Raw genomic sequence first — 12,007 nt, forward strand, 5'->3', positions numbered from 1 at the left:
TTTCCTGGAATTCACTTCACACTCTTTTCTTCCAATATGTAGCTTAGGCAGTTCAGAATTAATAATAACTTGTTGGTCATTTCCACTAAAACATATCTAGTGGGAACTTAAATGTTTCTTCATGATTCTTAAAAGCTTCTCAGGTACAATTATCATTTTAGAAAATGCCACATTTTGGATCTCAGACTTGTCTGAACATAGTGATTAAAAAACAAAGCAAAAACCCAACCCATATCAAAATGTGGTTAAGCTATATTAAAGAGAAGTCTTTCAACTCACTGTCAGTCAAAAAAGTTGGAACTGTAAACACTGGCAACCAAGGGCACAAAGTTATTTCTCATGGCTAGGGGAAAATAAGAAGCCGTCTTCCAATAGGGAGCTTCTCTCTGCTGCTAGAAGGCTCACTCCTCTGGACAGACTTACTGGGGCCTCTTCTGCTCAGTCATCTTCAGTCTCACTTCCAATGACATTGAGTAAGTTTTTGGCATCCACAGTCAGGGCTTGGGTCAGCCTCTGCTTCTTGTCCTCCTGCTGGAGGCTGGTCATGACTTACTGCTGGGCCAGTTTCATCTTGTTAATGAGCTCATCTGGTTTGGCATTCAGCAGCTTCAGGGCCTTGTCAATCTCTCAGTGAGTGCTGACTGGCAGGATGGGAATGGTGTCATCCGCAGTGGCCAATAATGTCATCAGGGCCAAGCCGACCACCTTTATCATCAGGACATAGTCCTCTGGCAGAGCTGGCTGGATTTTACTGGACATTTCCATAACCACTTTCATGTGGCTTGTGACATTATTCAGTACCTGGTCATTGGCCAGTCTAGATTGGCAGTGGAAGGAGGACTGATTTCCTGGGACTGATTTCCTGAGATTGATGCCCTCATTGTAACTGTCCCCAGAGCTGCCAAGGCTGGTTAGGAGGCCCAGGTAACCAGGAGCTCCAGGTCATGGTGGTTTCCTTGGTGGAGCCACAGGGTGTGTTTTACCTGCAGGCTGATATATATGTTGGTATCTTGTTGGACCCTGACCACCTGCATCCTCCTTTTCCATGTTGGCTCAAGAAAGCCTCACATCAGGTTCAGGAATCTCTCCTCTTTTTCCAGTCAGTACTGATCTTCTTCCATTTCCTGCTCCTGTCAGCCACTCTTCTGTGTGTAGATTGGAAATCTTGCCCAACTCCTCATATATGCAATGCTGGAGAGTCCTGTGCTGGGCTACCACATTGATACCTCCTGAGGCCTATGATTACCCAAATCTGTTTGGTCCAAAAGATACCCTGCCAGCCATGGCTGTGATTCCATGGGAACCAGTGTAGCCAGAGAGCTGGTAAAGATTGGTCTGTGCCATGTGTTGTGGCCTGGAATAAAATCCTTTGCTGGATCTCAGATTAGGATAACCAGGTCTGCTGGGCTTGGGAAGTGCTTCAGCAGACCATCCTGAGTTCCAGGATACTGACCTGTCTTCTCAATTCCATTCTCATCTGTTCTTCCTTATTTTTTAAAAAACATTTTTACTGACAAATCTTTGTACACATACAGTCCATACATGGTATACAATCCTTGGCTCACAATATCATCATATAGTTTTATATTCATCACCATGATCATTTTTTAGAACATTCACATCACTCCAGAAAAAGAAATAAAAGAAAAAAGAAAAAACTCATATATCCCATACCCCTTACTTTTCCCCCTCATTGCCCACTAGTATTTCAACCTACCCAATTTATTTACTCCTTATCCCCCCGATTATTTATTTATTTTTTATCCATATTTTTAACTCATCTGTCCATACCCTGGATATGAGGAGCATCAGACTCAAGGTTTTCACATTCACATAGTCACATTTTAAATGTTGTATCATTATACAATAATCTTCAAGAATCAAGGCTACTGGAACACAGCTCAACAATTTCAGGTACTTCCCTCCAACCACTCTAGTACACCATAGACTAAAAATGAATATCTATATAATGCATTAGAATAACCTTCAGGATAACCTCATGACTGTTTGAAATCTTTCAGTCACTGAAACTTTATTTTGTCTCATTTCTCTCTTCCCTCTTTTGGTCAAAAAAGCTTTCTCAATCCCATGATGCCTGATCTCAGTGAATCCCTGTAGTTTTGTCCCATGCTTCCAGGGAGATTTAACCCCCTGGGAGTCATGTCCCATGTAGGGGGAAGGGATGCCAGTTTACCTGGCAAGTTGGCTTAGAGAGAGGCCACATCTAGACAACAAAAGAAGTTCTCTGGGGGTGACAGGCATAATTTTAAGCAGGCTTAGCTTATCCTTTGCAGGAATAAGTTTCAGAGGGGCAAACCCCATGATCAAGGGCTCAGCCTATTGACTTGGTTGTCCCCACTGCTTTTGAGTATATCAGAAATTCTCCAAATGGGGAAGTTGAATATTTCCTCCTGTCTTCCCAGTCCTCTAAGGCGATTTTGCAAATACTTCTTTATTCACTTTTTCACTTCCCAAATTACTCTGGGATATATTGGAACAACACACTAACCTGGACAAACCAACAAGACCTCACATCCTATTCAAGATTCCATGTACTAAAGGTTGTTCAATTAAAATGACTATATAAATTAAATTAAGTAATATGCTACCCAAAATATAAATTTTGCACCAACTAAACTTCTCTCCCATTGGCCTCACACAGAAGTTGAAGTTTTAAAATATGAATGATGTCATCCTTTACCCTGTATTCTCATCTACCCCAGTAGATGAGAGAATCTGGATAAGCCAGATCATTCATATCTCTGGTTGAAGTCTGACCCCTTTTTCAACTTACAAACACTTCCTTTATGAGGTATTGCTGAGCTCTAACACTAAGTTTCAGGTGTCGCATGAATACCCAAAGTATCTGTGAACAACCAGGTTGTATACAAACAGCTCAGTATCTCAGAATTTAGAAATAACAGTTACAACTGCTGAATATATGTGACTGCTGTAAGAATTTACAATCTAGGATCTCATCTGTTCTTGCTGAATCTTCTTTTCCTCCAGGATTGTACTGAGCTGTGCTTTAAATTCAGTAAACCTGGGCTGTCTTCTGGGTTCACAGGCCCAGCATTTTGTCATAGGCTGTAGAGGGTAGTTGGACAATTTGTAGACATTGGCAATCTTTTTCCATTTTCAGTACATCTTACCATTTCATTGTTCCTCACTCCTTGAAAAGGTATCACAAAATGCATCACTCTCCCACATACACACCAAACCTCCATACATCACTAGCTGAGGCCAAATGTCAAAAATTGATGGACTCTGAAGCCATTCCATTTAAGAGGCAATTTCCCTTTGAAGACTTTTAATAAGTACTATTTTTCATATATTCTGATAATCCAAAGTCCCTAATTTTACACAATCACTTGAGGAAACCAGAACACTCTAAGCAGCAATTTCCCTGTTTACAAATATTTTGCTCTGTAGATACTCAAGAGCCCTACTAAACTGATAGGCATATATGCTGGTTTGAAAGGATGCATGTACCCTAGAAAAGCCATGTTTTAATCAAAATCCTATTTCATAATTCCATTTCATATGATTTAATTAAGAGTGATTGTTAAACTGGATTAGGTAATGACATGTCTCCACCCATTTGGGTGGGTCTTGATAAGTTTCTGGAGTCCTATACAAGGAAATATTTTGGAGAAGGAGAGATCTCTGAGAGAACAGAGAATGACATAGCCACGAGAAGCAGTCTACCAGCCAGCGAACTTTGGAGATGAAGAAGGGAAATGCTTCCCGGGGAGCTTCATGAAACAGGAAGCCAGGAGAGAAAGCTAGCAGATGACCCCATGTTCACCATGTGCCCTTCCAGCTGAGAGAGAAACCCTGATTATGTTTGCCATGTGCCTTCTCACTTGAGAGAGAAACCCTAAACGTCATTGGCTTTCTTGAACAAAGGTATCTTTCCCTGGATGCCTTAGATTGGACATTTCTATAGACTTGCTTTAATTGGAACATTTTCTTGGCCTTAGAACAGCAAACTAACAATTTATTAAATTCCCCTTTTAAAAATCCATTCCGTTCCTGGTATATCGCATTCCAACAGCTAGCAAACTAGAACAGCATACAAGATCAAAAAGGCTAGATCACAACTGCATTTCCTTACTTGCTTAAGTGACCTCAGCTATGTGCAGAGCTTCATGATAATCTAGACAGGGTTCTCTGTGATGATACCAATTGGCTTCACAATATGAGGATCATTGTTAAGACTTCTTGAAGGAATTTCACTCTCGCTCTGTCCAATAACAGTATTTTACATATTTTAACTGCCATGGCCACACTTAGATGTGCCTTGCTTTTTGTTGTTGGCCAGCTTTGGTGTTTAGGGAAAGCCTGTTCACCTTCTTTCTGGGGTCTAATGATAACAGCCTGTGATTCACAAGTTGGCAATATCCATCTATTAAGTAAGCTATGTTCTCTCTCTACATTGGTTAATGATGGTGCCCTCACTGTCAGAGGCTCAGAGCTACTGTTGTTCTTAGTTGCAGCATTTCTTTCCTGTCTTTGTCTTTGTTGTTTGACTGCTGAGTGGTCTGCACCTGATTAAAGTACACCAGAAGTGTAAGACTGCGGCCTTTGTGGGTTAGGTAATGCACCCCTTCTTCTGGGCCAATTGCCAGCTTCAGGGAAATAATCCAACTTGAACCAAGAGAACATTTGAAGCACTCCTTATCAAAGCTGCATACTGGAAAGAGAATCTCAAAAAATTTCAGAAACTTTCTTCTCTATTAAGGATAGCAAATATTTGATGGATCAGTTTTCTTAGTGTCTTGCCCTTGACAGAATCCAGCAAACTCTTATTTTAAAAAATCACTTTAAACCAACATCTTTTTCTAATACTTCATGGTTAGACTTTCTTTCCAGTGCATTGCCCCACATCTCTGAGTATGATCACCATAGTTTTAGACAATCCAACTTCAAAGCAATTTCCTGGTCCACTTGTTAGAAATAGCTATTTCTAACATATAATCACACTTCACCTGATGATAGAAGAAATTCAAATTTGGTTTGTCTCTGGTAAAGTGGTTTAGAAATCCTTTTGGCAAGTAATGAATTCTTAATCTATATTTCCACTCCACTGGTAGGTATGCAAGTTCATACTTCTCCCTCACATTGGGAAAACACATATCCAAACGTAGCCAGCGAACTTCTTCTCTCCACAGGTGACTGAGCAGAAATCCACAGCAGGTCATGGACTTTTCTTTGTGACTGTCCAGTCCACTATCTTCTGAACAATGCTCCTGGCAACAGTAGCATCTCCATGTCTGATAATATTGGGCCATGTGATGTGTCATTCAAATTAGCACCCAGATAAGCAGCTGACATAATTTTGTTAGATGCTAGGTATATGCTATATTCTTGAATGCTAATTCTGGTTTCTCTCATCCTCACAACACCTCTCAGTGCTGTTGTCACATTGCAAGGCGGATCTTTATTGCACAGTTCAGGCCGCAATAGTTCTGAAATCAAATCAAATGATAATTTGTAAAAATACTTTCAGTTTCCCTTTCCAAGGTAGTCCAAAAGAACTTGTGGTACTCCCCGGGAGATGCAATTTATCGGTAGTTATCTTTTATGTGAAGTATTTTTCAACTGTTCTACAATTAATATGCTTTTTTTTTTTAAAAGAAAACTGGCTTAAGTTTTAGAGGGTTGCTGCTTCCTTGGTCAAGGAGACCACATCCCTTTCTGAGCACATACTCTGAAGTCCAGCAGGCCTGGTGGCAAGGATCTACCATTTGTGAGCTAAGTGACACTGGGCAAGCTGCTCAAACTCTCACCACTTCTGGGGTTTCCTCTTTGGTTGGCACCTTGGCCTGAAGGCAGCAGCGGGCTCTTACTCTGGGGCCACCCACTAAGTGTATTTTGAATACAGAAAAAAGAGTGTTACAAATATTTGGTGACCAAAGGGATAGAGAGTGGTAATCATTGTGGTTACCCACAATTATATTCCTATGCTCCCTTGGAGCATATAATTTCTACTTCTCTTTCTCCCTTTATATGTATTGATTTATATTTCCCATTCTCCCTTTAAGTCAGAATAGGCTATATCACTAATAGAATCTGAGTGGAAGTAATGCATATCTTTTATTTAAAAAAAATTTTTTTTTTGGCATGGGCAGGCTCCGGGAAACAAACCCAGGTCTCTGACATGGCAGGCGAGAGTTCTGCCACTAAACCACCATCACACTGCTCAATGCATATCTTTTATAACGACTGCATTATTCAAGAACATCTCTTTCCCTTTCCACAATGATTGTGAAAACAAATGTTAGGTGGAGCCTATATGAGCTGGAACTTGAATATTTTGTGTAAGCAAGAAATAAATTTTTGTGGTGTTGAGTGTGTGTGTTTTTTTAACTGCATTATAAAGTAGGTTACATTGACATTTATACTATCTAGGATGAAATTTAGCATCAAAGGGATACATCCAAATAAAGCTCTCAGAAACAGAGAAAGTAGGTAAAGAAACTGATGGTGAGCATGGGGGAGAAAAGGAAAATAAATATATGAAACCTTGATAATATAAAGAAATAAATGAATTTCATAAATTGGAGGAATAGTAAGCATGTTAATTTCTTAATATTTTATTACATGAAGCTAAAGTCTTAATATGTAATTCAAAATATGGTTAAAATGACTCTAACTTCAGTTCTACATATTTTTTTCTTAGCCATAAAAGAATATTTAAGATGGTATGTCTTGTGCTGAAAGAAAATTCACTTAAAGTTTGGAAATGTTCTCTTTTTTTTTGGTGTGGGCAAACACCAGGAATCAAACCTGGGTCTCTGGCATGGCAGGTGAGAATTGTCCTCGTTTTAACTTCAGTTACTCTATTAATTTTAAATAAAATACAAATTAACTTAACTTTTACTACAATTGTATGTATAATACAATCTAGACTTTTAAAAATGTATCTTCATCTACCCATCCATCCATCCTTCTATTTGTATGTCCTTCTATCTACACATAGGGTCACTCAGATATGCCTGGGATGGTATTCAATTCATAGTAAAGTAATGACAGCAATTTCTAGGTGGTTGGATTTGTAGTGCTATCTAACTATATGTTTTGCATTTTTCTGTATTGAATGAATTCTTCCTATCACCTTTTCAAAACCACAAACTCTTTAATCTAAAAAGAAAAAAAAGACAAATAACTTGACAAAGTATCTTACCAAGTAACATGAAATAAAAAATTCCTGTGATGTTTGATTTCTCATCTTCTCTAATTTTAATATACTTTTAAAGACTTTGATGAGTAGTTTTAGAAGCTGTTGAAGAAGGTTCAGATACAGAGTTTTAATTGTTTGATAGCATAGATAGAAATAATCTGAAAAGAAGGAATGGTGTTGAAAGCGTGGGTGTGGTTGAAGGTGCATACTAACAGTCCTTCACAACAACTCTTCTCTAAGTCTTCAATTTCTTTTCACTCCACACCTGATTTCTCAATGAATGCCATTGGATTTGGGAAATCAAATTATTACTAGTCTGGTGATTAAATTATTCTATCCATCTGCTTCATACCATCATTATTTATTTGAGTTTAACTGTTATTATTTATTTGAGCTTAGCTATGATAACAGAATTTATAAATCACTTTCAGTAAATTCAGGCAGTGACTGTACATTTTAGAAAAAATGAATGGTTGAAGTGGGCATTTTTGTATTAAAAGCAAAAAACGTTAAAAAGAGAGATAAATACAGTATACACAAGTTAAAGTAGATTTATAGAAATGGTGTTGTCCAATGATATCTATTCGTGGATGACCTTTTGGTTGAGATTGACTCATGGCCTAATGAACAGCCAGGTATTGGGGAGTTTATAATGTTTGTTTGATTAGTGTGGCTCAGTGTACTCACAGAATAATTTTAATGCTTTACAGACACTTGTCAAAGCTTTTTGATTTACCGGGAAACTTTATGCTACTTTAGGTTGTTTAGTCATGAAAACACAGAATGGCAATTTGGATTATCATCTAAAATCAAAGGTATTGATTTATAAGTTATTTGTTCAGTCTAATAAGCATAATCCATATGGCTGAAATAAAGAAACTATAGTAAAGTTCTTGCTATAGAATTTTTTAATGAGTTGAAAAAGAGACTAGTACAACCATACTTCTTTCTTATTACTATGGAATGAAATGCAGCTTTATGTATTTTAAAATTATTATTAATCCATCTAGTAAATATTATTTGAATTCCTACTATTTATACAAGATATCATACAAATGCCACTGCTATCTGGTCTCTTCTCTCAAAACATTTGCCATCCAGCAATGTTCACCCATGCAATTAACATTATGTATATCCCTAGTATTCTGTATTTTCTTTCACGGCACCTACTTACTCTGTCACAGATATGTTTGAAATAATTTGTTTAATATCCAGTTTATTGCTGGGCTGTAAGTAGTCTGGGGGTAGGAGCATTGTCCCTTTTGTTATGGCCATTTCCATTGTACCTGGCAAGGTGATTAGTACATCACTAACAACCTTTATATATTTTTTACTAACTTATGCAGATTGTGAGAATTGGTACAGAAGAGATACAGAGAAAGTTATTAAGAAGTGTACATTAAAGGTGTGGTAGCTATGCTAGCTTTGAAAAGTAGTTCAAATTTAGATGCATTGAAATTGGAAGAAAGTGAGGAATGGGCCACCAAAGAATAGCACGTGCAACATTCGAGACAGCTCAGAGGATGGCTATGAAGTCTGTGAATTACTCAGATACCCTGGAATACAAGTTAAATATCACTAACTGAGGGGTGAGGACAGTGGGACACTGAAGAGAATACCTGATTAAGATGATTAGGAAGGAGCTGAGGTGTAGAACTAAGGAATCCTAAGTTTGTGTATAAATAAATGAGTAAATGTTGGGAAATTTGGGGCTGGATTGTAGAATTTTTGATAAACCACTAAAATTACATTTGTTTGCATATCTATTTTTCATTTGATTGAAAACCACTTCTTAAAGAAAGAAACGATGTTTTATCTTTGTAAACACAGTAACTAACATAGTCTCCAGCACATTTTAAGTGCTTGGTGTAAAGTTTTGATTGAATAATCAACTGATTTTGTTAAATGAAATAATATTCTGAAAGGAATAAAGTGATTCCTCCTTTAGACTATATATAGTTAAGCGTTAGCTGACTAGGTATGTAGATAGGAAGACATAAAAGTGTAGAGTAGATAGATGGGTAAACCAATAAACAAATATACACTCAAACACATGCATGCATGTAGCCACAAACACACATATACTCATACATACAGACACTCACTTTTATCACACAGTTCATAACACATGTATGAGTATGCACATACATATACAAACACATATGCACATATACACACTGCACATGCACGCACACATATTTAAACAATATGTAAAAATATATTAGAATTATATTAAAGAAATTTCACAGAATTTTCAAAGAAAATGGTATCTGACAGGAAAGACAGCAGACAATAACAGATGGAAGAGTATTTGAAAGAACAAAATAAAGAATAAAATTTAGTATCTGTGAAATTTAGTCTCCCTAAGTAGATTACCCCATTGTAGGCATATTTCCCAAACTCATATTGTCCATTGCCAAATGCGTACTTATACATCACGTATTACCTACACTAGAATCTGAGTCTGAGGATGGATGGATATAATAGTTATCAAGTTTGACAAGATTTTTTAAAAAGATTTTCCTTTGTAGAATTCAAATATTCATTTTAAAGAAGATGGAAAATAGAGAAAAATTAGGAAGAAGAAAATAAATTCATTTCTGACAAATCCTGTATTAAATACTGTTCACATTTATTTCATAAAATACCTTTTATTTTATAAAACAATAGTTAAATTCTGACTTGTTGGGGCATTAAACTTATGAATATATTAAAATGATTAACTTTGAATGGCAAAACCAACATTTAAAATATTATTGTAATTTAAACATAAAAATATACAACCAATTCTATAGGCATACATAAAATATTTATAAGTTTGTGTACCTTCTCACTAAGTAAGGGTGAAAAACTATTTACTTCAGTACACTCTATTTGATAAAGAATATCCATCAGGCCTGGTTGGGGTATAAGAGGTTGTGGGAGACAAAGGGACACTGGAAAACATCTGAGTCCAATTACTAGGATCTAATGTTTATGATTAAGAATTTTAAATTGCTATACTTCTTGTCTGGTTATTGTTTTGTATTCTTTTTCTTTATGTAAACCACTGTTCATTTCTAGGTTAGGATGTCTCTATTGATCAGCTTCTCTATTTTTTATCTACGAATTATCTTGCTAATAGTATCCAGTTTAATAAGTTGCATCTGTTGAAAGTTCTATTTTCCTATAGTGCTGGCTGCTAACTTGTTTTAACACTGAGGAAATGATTTCTCTCTCCATAGGCAATGGTTGTGAATATCACTCTTAGTTTTTCTGTTGATCCTGCATACTTCCTGATGTATATTGTCAAATGTGCCAATTTCCTCTGAGACTTTCTCCTTGATCCATGGGTTATTTAGAAGTAGATTGTTCAGTTTATATGTATTTAGGGATTTTTCTCTTACTTCCATTATTAATTTCTAGTTTGATCCATTGTGAACAGTGAATAAACTTTTTATGTTTATAATTCTTTTAAACTTGTTTAGGTGTGTTTGATGGCCCAGAATATGGCCTATCTCAGTATATGTTCTGTGATCATCTGAAAATAATTTGTATTTGGCTATTGTTGGATGGACAGTTCTATAAATGACAATTAAAATCCTGTTTTTTGTTGTTGAGTTTTTCCATATCTCTTCTGATTTTTTGACTAGTTTATCAATTGTTGAGAAAAGGTTGACGTCTCCAACTATAATTGTGGATTTATCTATGTCTCTTTACATTCTAATGGTTTCCATTTCACATATATGCAACCGTGTTGTTTGGTATATACACATTTAGATTTGCCATATGTCTTTGGTGAATTGAGCATTTATTATTAGGTAATGTGCTTCTTGGTCTGAAGTTACTTTATTTGCTCTAAAGCTTATTTTATGTTGTATTTTATATTAATATAGATACTTTTGCCTTCTTTTAACTAACTTTTGCAAGACATAATCATTTTCCATCCTTCTACTTTTAGCCTAAATACTGAAGGTTGAACTGTGTTTTTAGTGGATAGCATATAGTGGGTGTAGTAGCTAAGATTCTCTAGAGAAACTGAATCAACAGGAAATATCCGTAGATATAAATTTTATAAAAGTGTCTCATGTAACTGTGGGAACTAGAATCCAAAATTCATAGGGCAGGCTGTGCAACTGACGACTCCAGTGAAGGGTCTGGACAAACTCCAAGGAGAAACTCACCAGCCGAAGCAGAAAGAGAGATTGTCGATTTTGAATTCTCCTTAAAAGCCTTCCAGTGATTACATTAAATGTCACTCATTGCAGAAGACACTTTCCTTGGCTGATTACAAATGAAATCAGCTGTGGATGCAGCCGACATGATCATGATTTAAATCTATAAAATGTTCTCATAGCAACAGACAGACCAGCACTTGCCCAAACAGACAAACAGGCACCACCACCTGGCCAAATTGACACATGTTATGTGGGTATGACAGTGGGTATATATTTTTAATATTCTCTGCCAATTTCTGTAAAAACTGTTTTATTTAAATGGTTATATTTATGTGTAAGTAATAATGGGTTAGGGCTTAAGTCTTCTATTTGAATTTTGTTTTCTGTTGGTTCTCTGTAATTTTCATTCCTCTGGTTTCATTCTCCTGTCTTTCAGTGGGTTCCTTGAACACTTTTATAAACTTTGTTTTAATTTATCTATGTATTATTTCATATACCTCTTTATATAGCTATTCTACTGGTTGCTGTAGTTGTAATAGTATATAGTATCTAATATATTATGTTATATAGATATATAGATAGATCAGTCACAGTTTACTGCTGTCAACCTTTTGCCAATGCCAGTGAAGTATCGAAAACTTACCTCCCTTTATGTTCTTTTACC

General features: G+C 36.3%; 2 pseudogenes; both read right to left on the bottom strand.

The window, feature by feature from the left end:
* Positions 1-419: 419 nt before the first annotated feature.
* LOC143680524 (focal adhesion kinase 1-like) lies at positions 420-4,296 on the bottom strand (annotated as a pseudogene).
* A 4-nt stretch (positions 4,297-4,300) lies between these two features.
* Positions 4,301-5,397, bottom strand: LOC143680525 (focal adhesion kinase 1 pseudogene; annotated as a pseudogene).
* Between the last annotated feature and the right edge of the window lie 6,610 nt (positions 5,398-12,007).

Source organism: Tamandua tetradactyla, chromosome 4, assembly GCF_023851605.1.
Source record: "Tamandua tetradactyla isolate mTamTet1 chromosome 4, mTamTet1.pri, whole genome shotgun sequence".
NCBI classification, from domain to species: Eukaryota; Metazoa; Chordata; class Mammalia; order Pilosa; family Myrmecophagidae; genus Tamandua; species Tamandua tetradactyla.